Consider the following 16,990-nt stretch of genomic DNA (forward strand, 5'->3'; position numbering starts at 1 on the left):
TCAAAAGGATTAGCCAATTTACATCACATATGTTTCTAACACTTTCCACATATGTCCTAACAGTATATGTTGGCAAACTATGATCAAAACTTTTAGTCTAGGTTTAGACTTGCTCAAAGTTTGGTTTAATGTAAGTTTGGAATCGAGTAATTGCAGGAAATTACTATTCAATTTCTGCAAGACTTAATTGATTGAAAATTAGACTCGATCGATTGAGAATCGTGGATCAAGAATTTCCTACAGAATTCTCAAACCAACCTAAGCTCATATGACGTGTAGGATTAAGTGTTGCACTCCAAGTATAAAAAAAAAAAACCCTAACTACGTTTTAGAAGTCTTTGTTGAGTTGTGTGTTGAATCTTTTGTGAGATCTGAGAGGTGTTTTCCTTCAAACACATACATAGAGCTATCAAGATCAAGATTTACATAAAAAACTTGATGGTTGTTTTAGTTGCTGCATATAGAACTTTCAAGAAGATCTAAAACCTTTGACTGGAGTCTCAAAGTCACAAGTGGGAGAACTTGTGGTTGCTGCAGATCAAGAAAAGAAGTAGTCCGTGGACTTGGAGCTGTCATGTGGTCGTAGTAGTAAGTTTTCTACATGAGGTAGCAATAGGATGTTAGTGTTCTAAGCCTCATTGTACAAACTTCAATTCTTTCATAGTGGATCTGTTTTTACCTTGAGGATAGCTAGGTTAAATCCTCCCTAGGTTTTTTACCAGTTTAGTTTTTCTGGGTCATCAGATCTGTGTGTTCTTTACTTTCCGCATTATATTTATTCTACACATATTTGTTTAACCTAGATTTAATTAACAAACTTGTTAATCAAACTTGGCTTAATATTAGGTTAAATATATTGTGTTAAGGGGTCAAAAACCTAACATATTCTACAATTGCTCATTGAACGAGATTATTGCTAAACAGTTGATAAGTTTTCTGGTATAATTTAACAACAGCTTGGGGAGTGATTTGTTTTATAACAAAGTCAATTAATAATTCAGCGCCCGTAAATTTTTAAGTGATGTTTACGTGTTACAGACTTTAACTTCATTGTCTAAAACAATTATTTAAGCTATTAAAGACTTCAAATGCTACGAAAACTGAGAAAAAGTATTCCATCTACAAAGTTCAAAATAAGTAAAACAAAAACCACATTTTTCTGGTTGACAACAGGCAAGAAATGCCACCGCTGTAGGTGCCACCAGTTTAGGAAAATTCTCAAGTTCCCAGTTTCTTGTTTTACATCGAAATCCCTATTCAAAACTCATTATTGGTTTAACATTCCTTTCAAATCAATAAGCGTCTCAGTAAAAAGTGACTATGGTAAGCCATATATATTAACTCTTTTTCATGTACCACTGCAATTGTGCAAAAGGGTACAAGGCTTTACTATAATTCGGCACCAATAAATATGATATTTTGGGGTTTGTTTGTTTTTTTTTGTTTTTTTGCATAAATAATAAATGCATGAGAGCGGAACCAAATGTGAGTAAAAGCTTCCATTTTGTGTTGCACTAGATTGATTTGAGATTGACACATGGTAAATTTTAAAATTTTATTATGACATTGTCATGTCTAACGCATTAGAGCGCTAGAATCAAGTCAAACCAAGTTATACAAAAATAGTAATATAACCATATCCTATTACTCATCCAAAGAAAAAATTTGACATTGGGCTCTACATAATGCAAGGGTATATCTTTAGAGATCAATGATCTCATAAAATCACCCTCACACAGCATGTAGAATCCACTCATGTTACAATAAAGAAGTTTTGAGACACCATCTCATAAGATACTTTTTCTTACATAGTATGGCTACATCTTAAACCTTCTATTATTTGTGAGATATGTGTAAATCTGGGATCTATATAGGACTGGCTCAATACATTTGGAGGCCTAAGATGATAACTTTAAACGGGTCTTTTATATTTATACATCACTTAAATAATATTTAGTTGGTGTTTTATATTAGAATTTTTATCATTTGAAATCTATTCTTCTTACTTTTTAATATGACTAGTTCATTTATTGATGATTAGATTAGATTAGATTTATATTGATCCATACTTTTTTTGGGGGGCAAATGCAAAAGCTATAATAAATCTTACTACAAAAGCATACAAACTATGGTGTTAAAGAATGTCATCAGTTGAATTCCAAGAAAATAATTAACGAGTATTTGAAATAAATGAGTATTTGAATGAATTGTGTTTGTGATATTAAAACATTAGGCTTACAAAGATATCTTACTAATTACAAAAAGTAGTTCAAATATGCATTTATTAGGTTGTTGAATTTCACTAATAATATTCATTGCCACTCATAAAGGCTAAGTTGTAAAATTTAATGTATTTCTATCATTTTCCTATTTGAAATAGTTCTTGTATTTTCTCTAGAATTACTCAATTTTTTGGGTCTTCTTAAAAGTGAAGGAAAATATACAACACAATTTTTTTAAAATCTCAGAAAAAATATTTTTCAAAAATTACTAGTTGCCCCCAAATTTGGGGGGGGGGGGGGGGATTCTCTAGTAGGGGGCCCAAGGTCATGGACTAAGGGTGAGTTTTGTTTAGCTTTTTCAAACTGAGCTTTTTGAAAAAGTGGCGATTTTAAAAAGCTAAGTGTTTGATAAAAACTATTAAAAAGTGCTTTTAGAAAAAAAAAAAAAAAAAAAACTCTGTGTTTTGCTAACACTTATAAAAGTGGCAATTTGAGTTATAAATTACCAAAAAATACAATATATATATATATATATATATATATATATAAGAATATTTTTTTTTAATTACCTCATTTGATGCAAGTCATGGACTGCATTTTAACAAGAATTTCACACTACCGCACACCCTTGGTGCAATTGTTACTTTACAAGTATAAGTGCTTATGGGGTGTGGGGGGCAAGGGCCAGAGTTCAAGTCTCCAAGATGAAACTTCATACATATATATACTTAGATTAGGCTAAAGTAAAATTTCTATTTTGTATATAAAAAAAAAAAAGAATTTCACAATAAAGTCTATATGACAAGTTGTTAATGGTAGACAAAAAAATAACAATGTCACCAGTATGTCTAAATAAAAAGCAATAACAACTTACTGTATAAACTTTATTATGAAATTGTTATGAAAATATTGTATCAATAGCACTATTTTTTTTTTCCTAAAGAAAAATAGCACTAATTTTAAAATTTTAGGGATACAATAAAATGTCATAATATTTTCATAATACTCTTCGTGGTCAATCATAGTTTAATATTTTATTTATTTATTTTATTTTATTTTGACATATGAAAGATTTGACACATCAATTGTTGCGAAAATTTCGTGAAAATTTATTGTGTTTTAACACAATTGTAATTTTTATTTAGTAAATTTCCTTACATGATGGACACATATCCCACTCAAACTACAATTTTTTTTTCTTTCACTTTTTTTCTCATCCACACATTTCTTCCCCATTCCCAGCAAAAATCTTTTCTTTTCCTCCATTCACCATCTTGTCTTTTCTTCAGTTCTTCTTTTTCACCCAAAAGACAGTTCTTCTTTTTCACCCAAAAGACAAGAAGAAAGAGATATATTACACACACAAAAAGAAATGAGAGAAGAAGAAGCCACATTAGAAGTAGAAGAAGCTCGCAGTAGTAGAAGAAGAAGCCCGCAACAGCAATGGGTTTATAAATTAACCAATTAATTAACCAAATGAATTAATTAAGTTAATTAACATGCAATACGCGTGGTAGCGCAAAAAATCACCAACTAAGTTAATATGCAACGGAAAATAAAGTTGACACGGTGATTTGTTCACGAATAGATAAAACCTCTAAAGTAAAAACCCCACCGGGTGATTTTAAGGTCACCACTCCCGAAAATCTACTATTATCGCTACAAGCGGTTACAAGTAAAGGAATCTCAGTACCTTATACCAACCTGCAGTTGAACTCTTACCCAAATACCCAATTGGACTTGTTTTATAGTGACAATATCTCATTTTCAATGCACGGCTCCCAATACGTGACAAACCAATCGATGTACGGATCCAGGTACGTGACTAACCACCAACTTGAGAAGGATGTTGGCTGCAAAGTTTTTCAGTTCATCAACACGATGAAGATCACAAACTTCTTGGTTACAAAACCCTACAACGTACAAACACAGCAGCTTTTTGAAGAGAAATATAAACTAGGGCAAATTGTCTCCGGTCACAATATACTTGTGAAAAACCTTTGCATCAAGTTGTACTCACTTGCATCAACTATGATGGCCCTTAAAATAATCCTTATATATGTTTAGGATTGTGAGAAAAGAAAGCCTAAACATGTATACACGGATTGGAGTGAAATCAAAACTGAAAATATGATTTTCTTAAATCTCGATAGATAGGGTATCTATCGAGCAGCTGTCAAGCATCATGCAAAAGATGTCTTTTAAACCTTGATAGATGTCATCTGTCAAGCTAGTTGTCGAGTTTTAAAATCCAACACTTCTTCACATGATTCTTGGACAAATATGTATGGTTTTAACACTTGGACTTGAAACCTTGTTCCTTGAAGTATTAAACACATCATAGATCTATCTAATTACAAATAAAGTGTGTTTTGTCAAAAGTTTAGCCAATTCTACATTGACATATGTTCCTAACATGATTCACATATGTCTTAACAATTGAAAATTGCACAATTAATTTAGAATTTTGTAATTTATTCGGTTGCTTAGAATTTGGAGGAAAGGAAGAACCACTATTTTGGGCTTCTTGCAATTGACAAGGAGGGAGCATAGAGTGTAGAAAAATTCTTCTCCAACTCCACGATGGTATTTTTTTCCCATAGAGATCTGGGTAAAATTGGAATTTCAAAATAAAAATAAGGGTAGTTTAGGGATAATACTTAAAATGACCAACGGTAACATTACAATTCATAGTTGCATTTTTGTGTTGTAGCTTCGAGGGTCCAATATGAAAACGCAAGAGTCCTTCGTATTTGGAAAAGCCACTTTTTGATAACGCATGATGTAAATAATTTACCAAACACACATTTTGGGTTTTGGGTATGAAAACGTGTGTTTTGGGCTCTCAAAGTGGAACCAAACACACACTAAGTGGAATTGGCCTAGGGCCAAACCCTAGTATGTATGTATATTTAAAAGTCATTTGACTTTAAAAAAAAAAAGAAAAATTCTTCTAATGGTTCTAGTTAGACTTTACTTTATAATTCCCACATTTTCCACATCTTTAATATAGAGTCTTTAATTAAATTGTAAATATAATAAGGATCTTATATAAACCCTCCTATTTTTACATTATTTATTAAAATCTTGTCATATCATGTTTTATTTAAATATAAGAGTAGATATAATTTTTTTACCAAATAGTCAAAACGTTTAACTTTTTGTGGACCGTTCTTCATTGTGCCACGTGGCTACATAAATTAATATCATGTCTAGGTTTAAACTAAAAACAGCCAAAAAGATGTCTTTTCGTTTGGTAGTTTATGCTAACCGCTTCAATGTCTAACAAAATAAATACCTAACCACAGCCAAAAGAGACATGCACCATACAACGTTTGTTTTTTTTTTGGTAGCCACCATAGCGCTGTTTTTTTCCTAACTACACACTACAAGAAAAACGAGCTATTGCGGTGGGTGCGAAAATTGCCGCTATATGTTGCCTATTGCGCATTTTTGGCCCCCTACTGTTCATGAGATCTATTGCGGCGTTTTTTGTAACTGCCGCTATAGGTAAGATTTTTTGCGGCATCCTATAGTGGCGAGACATAAAACTGCCACAATAGGCATGTTTTAGCGGCGGTAACTATAATATAGTGGCGCTTCAAAATCCCGTCGCAGTAAATATATCATTTTGCGCATTTTCTATAGCGGTGGTATAGAAAACCGCCGCAATATGTAAGTTATAGTAGTGTTGAGATGACCGCCACAATATGTACTCATTTTTGTGGCACTTTTTCTTAGTTATAGTGGTGGGTTGGACCGCCGCAATAGACCTTTAAATTTCCCAGCCCCAAAATTTCCGTCTGTTTTTTTCGACTTCCCACTTAAAAATCAAATGGTAAATTACACCCGATTGACATGTATGTTAAGAACATATAGAACATGTAATCCAACGGTTGGATTTTCAAAATATGAATTCAATAATAAGTTATTGATTGATGTAACATTTTTTAGAGTTACATTAGGTGTAACTTGAACCCAACCCTATATTTCTTAATTCAATGTGAATTTTGACAAATCTACCGTTAGATTATATTATCTTCATATATTTGTCATGATTACAAAATTTCAAGGTGATCAAAGATTAATAGTCATGTCATTAATCAATTGTTTAAATTTATATTTTTGTAGTTTAAAATAACACAAAAAAGATGAGTTTTAAGATCATACCGTAAATTACACCCGATTGGTATGAAAATTGGCATGCATGTTAAGAACATATAGAAAATGTAATCCAACGGATGGATTTCAAAATATGAATTCAATAATAAGTTATTGGTTGGTGTAACATTTTTTAGAGTTACATGAGATGTAACTTGAACCTAACCCTATATTTCTTAATTCAATGTGAATTTTGACAAATTTACCATTAGATTACATTATCTTCATATATTTTTCATGCTTACAAAATTTCAAGATGATCAAAGATTAATAGCCATGTCATCAATCAACTGTTTAAATCCAAGTTTTTGCAGTTTAAAATAACACATAAAAGATGAGTTTTAAGATCATACCGTAAATTATACCCGATTGGCATGAAAATTGGCATGTATGGCATGAAAATTGGCATGCATGTTAAGAACATATAGAAAATGTAATCCAATAGATGAATTTTCAAAATATGAATTCAATAATAAGTTATTGGTTGGTATAACATTTTTTAGAGTTACATGAGGTGTAACTTAAACACAACCCTATATTTCTTAATTCAATGTGAATTTTGACAAATCTACTGTTAGATTACATTATCTTCATATATTTTTCATGCTTACAAAATTTCAAGGTGATCAAAGATTAATAACCATGTCATCAATCAATTGTTTAAATTCAAGTTTTTGTAATTTAAAATAATGCATAAAAGATGAGTTTTAAGATCATATGGTAAATTACACTTGATTGGCATGAAAATTGGCATGTATGTTCAGAACATATATAAAATGTAATCCAACGAATGGATTTTCAAAATATGAATTTAATAATAAGTTATTGGTTGATGTAACATTTTTTAGAGTTACAGGAGGTGTAACTTGAACCAAACCCTATATTTCTTAATTCAATGTGAATTTCGACAAATCTATCGTTAGATTACCTTATCTTCATATATTTTTCATGCTTACAAAATTTCAAGGTGATCAAAGATTAATAGCCATGTCATTAATTAATTGTTTAAATTCAAGTTTTTGTAGTTTAAAATAACGCATAAAAGATTAGTTTAAAGATCAAATGATAAATTACATCCGATTGACATGAAAATTGACATGCACGTTAAGAACATATAGAAAATGTAATCCAACGGTTTGATTTTTAAAATATGATTTTAATAATAAGTTATTAGGCGGTGTAACATTTTTTAGAGTTATATCAGGTGTAACTTGAACCCAACCTTATATTTCTTAATTCGATGTGAATTTTGATAAATCTACCGTTAAATTACTTTATCTTCATATATTTTTCATACTTACAAAATTTCAAGGTGATCAAAGATTAAAAACCATGTCATTAATCAATTATTTAAATTTAAATTTTTGTAATTTAAAATAACGCATAAAAGATGAGTTTAAAGATCAACTTGTAAATCACGTCCAATTGGCATGAAAATTATCATGCATGTTAAGAAAATTGGCATGCATGAAATTCACCAAGTCCAGTGGTATCGGGACCATCTATTAAATTTGACTGAGTTTAATCAACTTTGACTAAACTTTGATCGAGTCTTTCTCTAAATCCAATCGTTTGATTGTGACCATAATTTATCAGAATTAACCTTTCATTACACTCTTTCAAATCCAACGGTTAGATTTCAAATCTAAGTATGATGCATGATGGATATGTGCTGCGTATTTGTATGGTTATGTTTTCTCAATCTGACCATCTAATTAGTCATATTATTTTTTTAGAAGTAAACGTAATTAATCATATATTAAAATTCTTACATAAATATGATAATAGCTATGATCTTTTTTTTTTTAATAAGATAGATCGTGTGATAATTTTTGTTGTGTGGCATTTTTTTGGTTGAGAAAGTTACGAAGTGATTTTTATTGAGTATATGTGATTTTTTTTATTTTTAAAATTTATTACATTGCTCATTAATATTAGATTCTTAATATTTTATGCTCGTTAACTCACTTAGATATATAAATGTCTTTGATTCATGCACAATTACAAAATGCATGACAAAATGGTAATTGCTAGTCAAAAATGATAATTAATTAAAATTATCTTCTTTTATTTTTATTTTTTCCTCAAAATAAATCACTCTTCTTTTATTTTTCCCAACTAAAATTTCCCAAAAATTTGTTTCCCTCCTAAAATTTTTCACTTAAGGGGTGTTTGAATTTTGACTTTTCATTGTCCATAACTCTGTTTTTATCACTCATAACTCAAAATATGTAGGTCCTATAGTTGAGAAGCTTGTTTGATGTTGTTTTTCATTTTTGTTTTTATTATTTAATTATCCGATTTTTGAGTTATGAGTTAAGAAAATTAAAAATACCCTTTCAGTGTTTTTTTTCAATGGCAAATTTGTAATTATCCAGCAACTGTGGGAACCATGGCAGTGAGTGGTCACGTCAGACCCATTGAGCCTGGTGGCTTCTTACTCTATTGCCTTTGTTTCATTTGCATTTCTTTTCAGACACAACACTCTTCAAGCTCAAAGCATCACACACCCACATTTCGCTTTACTCTTCCAACATCGATCTTCCTCCTCTCACTTTTCTTCCCTTGAAAAATCTGGTGCATCCAAGGTGGTGAAGCTGTCCAGCCGATTTTGCCACCGGTGGTCTATTTTGCCAATTTTGCCATTTTGGGTCTGTTCTTCACTTTCTCCCTCTCTCTTTTCCATGTCCATTGTTGTATTTGTTGAGGTGTTGCTCTGTGATTTTTTTTTTTTTTTTTTCTGTTAAAATTTATTTTTCAAGACTTTGTTGAGTACCGAAATGTACGACCGTGCTGGGTTTGTAGTTTGTGTGCTCTATCTAAATCTTATTTCCTGCTATCTACTTCACAATACGGGGAAGGATTTGAAAATGTAAGTTTTTTTTTTTTTTTTTGGTGCAGCTGCTAGCAAAAGAATTAACATGGTGCTTGAGCTGGACGAAGCAAAACCAATAAGAATGATTGCGTTAATTTAATGAATTTAACAAGAACCAATTTCCTATGTTCAAGACTGGCGTGAAATGAAAAAAAAAAAAAATGGAAGAGAAGGAAAAGGCCAAACAAATTTTAATTCCTATGGACCGATCTGAGTTCTGACGCAGTACAGTAAATGGGTCTCATTATTTTGTGCAAAATTTTGAGTTATTGAAACCAAGATATGAAACCAAACGAGTGGGGTTGGGAAAATTGGGAAATTTTGAGGGATAAGTGACGAGCGATGAAAATTGGAACAAGGGTGATGAGTGATGAAAAAAAAAAACAAAAAACAAAACAGCCGCTTAGCTCCCCCTCCCAAAAGCCAAAATCTGGCTTTTTAGTTAGGTTTTTTTCCCCAAAATTTGTTTCTCTCTCTCTCTCTCAACCGTCACTCTTCTTCTCTCTTTCTCTCCATCCTCACTGGCCATCCTCACCGCCCACACTGCCGTCTTCACTGAAAAACTTTTGGGTAGAGGGCCCCTTAAGTCGTGCGGTTGAGAGCAACAATCTCAGCCCCTGGAAAACTATTCCAGTGGAATGTGCGAACTATGTGAAGGATTACATGATGGGTCGAGCTTATAAGATCGACGTGGAGCGAGTATCTAAGGAGGCTGGGATTTATGCGAAAAGTGTGCAATTGGGTGGGGATGGAAAAGACGTTTGGGTCTTCAACGTGGACGAGACCTTGCTTTCGAATCTTCCATATTATATGGAGCATGGTTATGGGTATGATTCTGATTCTTAAAGCTTGATTTTTTTGTTTACTTTTTCAAAGTGCTGTTTGGTTGTTTTGAAAATATAGGAAAGAAAAGAAAATTCGAAAATTTAGGGATCTGGATTTCTTTTTTTTACTTTATTTGGGACCTGAATGAAATGGGTTTTTTAGTTTTTCCCTGCCTTTTGGTTATTATATAATGAAATTTGTTAGATGTTGTACTTGTTTGATTGGTGAGAATGTATTCGTTTATTCGAAAAGAATAAGTAAAGTGAATATTTATTTACTCCACTTAGATATGAGATTGTTTGAGTACTTTGTGAAGACTATACGCTATAAAGGTGGAGCTTTGATTGTATAATTAGAAATCAAGCTGGATTTCCTCAAAAAAAGAAATCAAGGGTTTGATTGCATGTTTTAGCTCCTATTCTTTAATTTGTAAAAATCTGATAAAGATGTTAAACTTTTACTGCAAATTGAAGTGTTAAGGAGGTTGGGTTTCCTTGAATTAATCCAAAACACCCTTTCATTGTCTTTTTTTTTGGTTGAATAAAGGCTATAGCTATAATTATTATTTAGATATATCTTTATGTACAATTGGGCGCAAGAAGAAAGGACAATCCTCAAGCCACACCTGAGGCTCTTCCTTTTGCTGAGAAAACTTTGCTAGCTCTCTCAAGTTGCATAGTTACTGCAAAAATTGGAAAGAAACACATTCTTAGCTTAACATGTTTTGCCTAACATTTATGCTTTCAGCCCTATATGTGAAGCGGCAGCCTTCCCTGTAAAGTATTAAAAAAGGCTGTTAAATTTCTTTAGCTGAATTTTGTTAAACCTTTGTATGCTTGTGCAGATGAGCTTGGAGGAGGAGAATACAAAGGCCTTTCTTATACTCAGTGAGAATTATACTCACATTAAAGGAGGTAAGAGCTATTATTTGTAGAAGTATGATGTTGTAACTGTCATATACAACTTTTTTTCAGTCTGTTGATTCTCTCTCAAACCTATTAGTTTCTTAAGAGTACATCTTTGAAGCTCTGCCTGAATTTTAGGCCTGATCTTGTGTAAATGTGAATAATGAGATCTTTGTCCCATACACGTCACTCAGTTCTATCCTTTAATTTTTTTTTTTGCCAAAATCTTGGAGCTTAAAACTCTTAATCAGATAGTGACTGTTCACTACCATTACCCTACAATTGTTGGATCGTGATTTGGTCCACAAAAGGGCTTGATACTGATAGTGGAAGCCAACAACTATTTGGCTTACTTAAAATTCACAACTATTAATTTAAACTCTTAATTTTTTGTGTACTAAATTCATTTTTTAATGTCATAATCTATTAATCTAGTAAAAAACAAATAGTGATATTATAAAGGATACACAATTATATACTGTTAATGGACTTGGGTTCACTTTTCAAGTAATTAGTTGCGTATATGTGATAATAGATTTTTTCTTAGTATATGTTCTATTTGTTGTTTAGGTCTTAAAAATGGCTAAAGGATTGCAGCTTTTTGGCATGAAAGGTGCATTAGTTGTTCACTCAGAGGGCCACTAGTTCTACTGAGCTTCTTCCATAAATGTATTATCATTTTTTGATACAATAAATGTTTTATTATGAATGTGTTTGAGAAAGTGTAATATCTTAGGGCATTTAAAAAAATAATCTTAGACTAGTCCTTGAGCATGCATGGTTTTGTTATAATTAATTAGACAATGTCGGTTTATTTATTTATTTTTAGAAACAGACAATGGCAAATTTGATCAGCCTTACTAATTTATTATCAGTCTTAATTATTTTACTTAATTTCCTCATGTCTTTCTTCAACACTCTTTAAGTGATTCTCTCTCTAATGTCTTCTTCTATAATATCTGTTTACTGCAAACTTTATACCCTGAATGTCTTCACAACCCACTTAGAGGGCGTTTGCATACGAATTATCCACGTTGCGTTTCCTTGCTGCGTTTTCCTCTTCTTCTTCTTCTTTTTTTTTTTTTTTTTTTCTTCTGGGCACGCGTTTCAGGATGCAGAGGCTACTGTTCATTCACTGTGCATGAACAGTAGCCGCAATAGTGGACCAATTCAACTGTAAACAGTGCACTGTATACTGTTCATGGACCCACAAAATTCACTTTTCAACAACTTTTTCATTAAAAATGGGTCCTACGGCACTATTCACATATTTAAAAATTATTTTACTACAGTGTTTTCAGTTTTCAGTTTTCAATTTTAGCAAAATAAGTTCTATCCAAACGGACTCTTAGTGTATCTCTAATGTCTTCAAAGCAGCAATATGTGCATACTGAAACACCTATATGCTTTGTTGAAATTGAGATAAATCACTATAATATTTCTAAAAATCACTAAGTAAGTTTTGAAGCAGACTTGTGAAAAAATGGGATTTCCCACCTAGCTTGGGATATCCTACTTTCTTAGTAATTAGCTGAAAATATAACCTAAAATTGAGTTTGAAGGTATTGTTATCATGTTGGGGTTTTAGTTTCATGCAAGTAAATAATAGCAAGCCTTACAGCACTGAAATTTTCATGAGAAAATTTATTGAATCCTTGAACTGATTCCCATTTATTACTTCCTCGATGAAAAATAATAGAGTTGCTCCAGCTATTTTACTGTTTTGGGCTGGGTTGTGGACAAAAACCCCATCAGTCCACTAAACTTTATAATTGTATCAACTTTTGTACACAAGACCAAAAAGGTAATTTACTTATTTGTTATATTATTGATGTGAAAACGTGATAAATTTTAAATTGTTCAAAAAGCTTAAACTCTTAGACTTAAAATCATTTACTTTAATATCATAATAAATTACCAATTGTCCTAAAATATTAAATTATTAAAAAATTGTGAATTTAATTCTTTGACAATTCTAAGTTTCTAACTATTATTACGTCAACTTGTAAGTTGTTTGTAATAAAATTGATATTTGATCATAGCTTTAGCATTACTATGATTATTTCACTCTTTTCCTCACTGCACCGTCAGTAAGTGTGGAGGCATAAACTTGCACCTAGTTGTTGCCACATAATGGCCAAGAGTTAGGATTGTTTTCAATAATTTGAATACGATTTGATTTGGTAGACTATATATTATTAGACAATAAATGTAGTGGGCATTTAAATAATAATTTTAGATAAATTATAAATTAGGGTAGTTTGATGGTCATGCAGCCTAAATGCCTAATGAGTAATGACTATTTTCTAAGTGATATCTTGCACATGGACCATGCATGTGGATCCCCCCCTCTATAGAGTCTACACCTTTCAAGCTTGTGGAGTAAGCGAAAGATTTGAAAGAGTTGGCTGCTAAATTGCGTGGTGTAAATGAATTTGCGGTAAAATCTGATTACTGTGATTTATTTCATTTCAACATGTTGTAGCCTGCTTGCTTAATCTTACTTTTTTGAGTATATTCTTATTGGTCAGACTATTAATTGTTCATTTTATTTAATTTTTGGTGCTCACAACAATCATTAACAAGTAGAACTTGTGCTACTTCTATTGGCAAGGTGTAAATTGCAAAATGAGTCCATGTGGTGTCAAGGGCTCAAGGAATTTTGTGTGTATGTTGAACTGGCAATTTCAACAATCTTTATGTCCACCTATATTACCAAATGAGTACTCATAGTTACTTGCGGGAATTTCTAACATAGCCTTTTGGACAAGTCATTCTTTAATAAAATCATGAGGGTAATAGTGAGGACTGAATGCGGCAATTTTGTTTTGTGAGGTTGACACGTGGATTTAGTTAGATGAGAAGCCATTGAAGATCAGAAGAAAGGTATGTATTTTCGATATTTTAGATCAATTTGGGTTGAGTAAACAAAATCATGGAAAAGTCCTAACAGGCTTGATGACCTAATATTTATATTCACTTGTTGAGTAATCTTGGTTTGTATGCACTTATTGAATGAGCAAGATGAAAAGTCCTAAATCTCTAAGATTTTCTTGTCATTCTATTCGACCCATTTATATGTACTTATTGAGTATTCTTGGTTTGTATGTAGGATGTTCCTCTGGTCTAACAATCTTTAGCTCTCCAAAAATCATCAGTTGCATCCCATCAACCAAGCAGCTTATAAGTTTTATGTTGGTGTTTGAGGACTTTTTGTGTACAAAGAACTACATTTGAACAACCACATTTTTTGCAAGTGTTGAAGGATATTTTGAAACACTTTGAAACTTTGATTATATTATTAGCTTAATTTAAGCAGTTGTTTTATTCAAAAGACATCTTTTTTTGTTAATTTTATAATGATTATAAACAATGTTATGTATTTGATAATATATTTTTATGTTAATATAACGTTAGTTTGGAGATATTTGTGGCGTTATCTAGTTACATTTGTGGTAATGTCTTAATGGAGCTAAAACTATCACTTAACTAGACTGCAAAAAATTTGAGGATTCAAAAACATTTTTTTTTTCGCTAACCGCGCTGTACTAACAAAAGTATACTTTCTCTTTAAAAAACCATATTATTTCACTGGATACAGGTACCATATTTTTGTAACTTTATTAATTTCAAGTCTCGACCCAATAAATCCTGATTTAAAGAGAGGGAGAATGGAATACAATTGCACAGAGAAAAGACACAGAAAAATACATAAGAAAAAAAATAGAAAGGCCAAAAAAATAGAACCTCAATTTCACAATCTGATGCATCTCTCTCTCAGTTAACGTTTTCCATTTTTCAAATTTATAGGTCTAATCTCCACCAAATCCAGTCTTTCCCATTTTTTTTTCAACTTATATAGCGTTTGATAGAAGAAGATGAGAAGGAAGATTTTTCAACTTTTATAGCGTTTGACAGAAGAAGATGAAAGGGAAGCTAGTGAATGATCTTATTGTAGGGAAAAGAAAAGAAAAATTAAAAAAAATGGAAAAGATAGGAGAGAGATACGAAGGGACAGTTAGAGAGAAACTTCCTGGCAATGTATATGTAAATACCATTCCAACTATCTCCCAATAGTCTTAATAAAATATGTGTTATTTATTTATTTATAACTTCTACTCCAACAACAACTCTAACCCAAACGTGACTCCATTTAGTATTTTTTGTTTTTTCGTATCTTTTATCTCTAACAACAACTTGAACCCCAACTGATCTATTTAGTATTTTCGTTTTTTTTTTCCTATCTTTTATCTCTCTCTCTCTCTCTCTCTCTCTCTCTCTCTCTCTCTCTCTCTCTCTCTCTCTCTCTCTCTATATATATATATATATATATATATTTGGTTACAATGACTAATACCGATTGAGGTATTATGACTGAGTCACTGGATTACAACTGAAAATTAAACTCTTGACTGGAAGAGGAGGGAATTTTGGAGTTGCTCTCAAGACTGGACCTTGTTTTCTCACAAAATTGGACCTGCCTCAGAATGGAGAAATGGCTTCCTTAAATAGGCTGGAGGAGGCCTTGGATGCTGGCTGGAGATTGCTGAAATCACAGAGAGTAAATTGCTTTTACTTAGGTGAAAGTTGATTCCACCGAAAGCAATAGTAACTTTGGATGATTGTGTCTGAACAGTAAAACTTTCACTGTTCATGCTACAGTGATTTGTCCCCTTGCTTTTCCGGATTCGGTTACTGTTGAAATAGTAACTTGTCGGGGAACCTGCTGGGTGCGGATACTGTTGATAATGCGGGTACTGTTCATATCAGTGGCTGGTGCTGATTTTGAATAGTAACCGGATTGTGATCTTATCCTGATTTGCTGGGTCAGAATGTTTTAGTCAGTATCAGAAGCATCTGATGGATATCCATCATAAGGATCCCATGGGGAACTGTCATCGAAATTGTGCTCGTGATAATTGGCATAATGGTTGCAAAGTCCACAGTATATCAATGGCTCATAAACTGGTTCCTTTGTGATGAACCGGTTGAGATTCATGTAATCAACCCTGTGGAGATTTGGAATAGCGGCAGAGTAGGGTTTGTTGGTGAAAACAGTAATTCTTCCTGTGTTACCAACATGATGGTAATCTCTCCATAAATCTTGCACTTTATCGAGGATTTCATTGGTGGAATGCTTTTTCCAACATTCTGCAAGAGTGTATGGATACATGTATGATAAGTAGGAATCTCCTTCATACCAGGGCCCCTGATGGGTATGGCCATTAATGAGGACAAGATGAGTGGATGGTTGGACTGTCATCCAATTGTTTCTTTCCCATTGTGGGATTGTGCTCCAACATCTGATAGAAACAAAAGGACTTTTGACCTTTTTCACAACCTGTTGAATGATTTGGGGAAACTGGCTGATCTGGTCATGGCTTGATAGTTTGATCATTTTTATGAAGCCATATTCGAACATTTTTGATAACCAGCTGGGATCTTTGTTAGATTCAACTTCAAAGTTTATGAGGAGTCCTGGAAAAGGATGATGTTGCTCATATACTCTGAGGCTGTTCCCAAAATACTTCTCCCACTCATTTGGAACTGGATTATCACCTGTATCTCCTAAATTTGCATATGGATAAGGAGTGGTGATCAACACTTTGAAATGCTCAAACCATTCATCAGATGATTCGAACATTGCCTTGGATCCTAAAATACTAGTTTGTATTTCAGGAAGCAAGTTGGCAACAACACTTCTTAAGATAGACTGAGTCTTAAGACTGAGCCTAGCATAGTCGGTGCCCATGATAGTCTTTTTATCCATGGAATGGATATCCTCTTTGCCAAAGAGTTGACTAGGGAAGGATAGTTTTTCCGCCTCAAGGTTTACTAAGTCGATTTCAATTGCTTTGAGGGTTTTTTGGAAAAGTTTATTGTTGTTTTGGGTAAAGGCCAATTGTAGGTTATCAAGGATAAATTTAATGGAGGCTGGCAAATTGGTATAAGCTCCATTTCTGAAATGGTATTTCCTGGATAAAACTTCCTGTAGGATAATA

The sequence above is a fragment of the Castanea sativa genome, chromosome 3 (genome assembly GCF_040712315.1).
Source record: "Castanea sativa cultivar Marrone di Chiusa Pesio chromosome 3, ASM4071231v1".
In the NCBI taxonomy this organism is placed as follows: domain Eukaryota; kingdom Viridiplantae; phylum Streptophyta; class Magnoliopsida; order Fagales; family Fagaceae; genus Castanea; species Castanea sativa.